The sequence below is a fragment of the Corvus brachyrhynchos genome, unplaced genomic scaffold (assembly GCF_000691975.1).
Source record: "Corvus brachyrhynchos isolate BGI_N302 unplaced genomic scaffold, ASM69197v1 scaffold215, whole genome shotgun sequence".
NCBI lineage: Eukaryota > Metazoa > Chordata > Aves > Passeriformes > Corvidae > Corvus > Corvus brachyrhynchos.
In genome coordinates, this window is record NW_008237887.1 from 112,988 (window position 1) to 114,281 (window position 1,294).

The 1,294-nt window shown below is 59.5% G+C and overlaps 1 protein-coding gene across 1 annotated transcript in view; it reads left to right on the top strand.

Annotated features, from left to right (window-relative positions):
- RCC2 (regulator of chromosome condensation 2) overlaps positions 1-1,294 on the top strand; it is a gene marked incomplete at its 5' end in the record, with an annotated part of 21,075 nt that overhangs the window by 8,388 nt on the left and 11,393 nt on the right. The window lies entirely within an intron of this gene.

Sequence of the window (1,294 nt, forward strand, 5' to 3'; positions counted from 1 at the left end):
GGAATGGGAATGGGAATGGGAATGGGCACAGCCTGCTGATCAGCGCCGAGGGACGCCTCGAGCCGGGAATGGGAACGGGAATGGGAATGGGAATGGGAATGGGGATGGGGATGGGGATGGGCTGGGAATGGGGTGAGTGCCAGGAATAACCTGGGAATGGGGATGAGTGAGTGTGGGCTGGGATGGGATGGGAATGGCCTGGAAATGGCGTGAGTGAGGGCTGGGAATGGGCTGGGAATGGGGATGGGGCCATGGAATCACCCTGGGAATGGGGTGAGTGCCGGGAATCGCCTGGGAACGGGGGTGAGTGAGGGATCAGGCCAGGAATCACCCTGGGAATGGGGTGAGTGCCGGGAATCGCCCTGGGAACGGGCCACAAGTGCCAGGAATCACCTCTGGGAATGGGGGAAGGGTCCCTGGAGCCACCTCTGGGAACCTGGGGATGTGTCTCTGAAATCCCTCCCGGGAATCTGGGATTCATCCCTGGAATCTCCTGTGGGAGTATGGGATGAGTCCCTGGAGCCACCTCTGGGGATCTGGGATTTGTCTCTGAAATCCCTCCTGGGAATCTGGGATTTGTCCCTAAAATCCACCTGGAAAATGGGGACACATCCCTGAAATCCCTCCTGGGAATGGGGATTTGCCCCTAAAGCCCCCCCTGGGAATCTGGGATTCATCCCAGAGGACTCCTTTAGAGGGGAGGTTTCTGGGATGATTCCCGGATTCCCAGGGGGGGTTTCTGGGATGATTCCCGGATTCCCAGGGGAGGTGTCTGGGATGATTCCCGGATTCCCGGGGATCTGCCGGAGGGCAGGAAGGCCCCGAGGAGCTGGGCCGGATCTGTGGGATGAATCCAAGGATTTGGGGTTGAACAAGGCCCAGGGCCGGCTCCTGCTGGGGACACGAAGGGATCCGGGGCCGGGATGAGCCTGGATTGGGAACGGAGCTGGGAAGGGGCCGGAGGATTCCTGAGGGAGCTGGGAGAGGGCTTGGCCTGCAGAAAAGTGGGATGGGGGCGACATTCCAGCCCTCTGGAATTCCCCGGGGGGCCGGGATGTGCATCCCAGGGTGAGAGGGAACGGCCTCAGGCTGGGCCAGGGAAAATCCGGGAAAACAGCACCAAAACACGTCCCTTTCACCCCAAAATCTGGGAAAATGGCGCCAAAATCCACCCCTTTCACCCAAAATCTGGGAAAATGGCACCAAAATCCGCCCCTTTCACCCCAAAATCTGGGAAAATGGCGCCAAAATCTGCCCCTTTCACCCAAAATCTGCCCCTTCACCCAAAATCTGC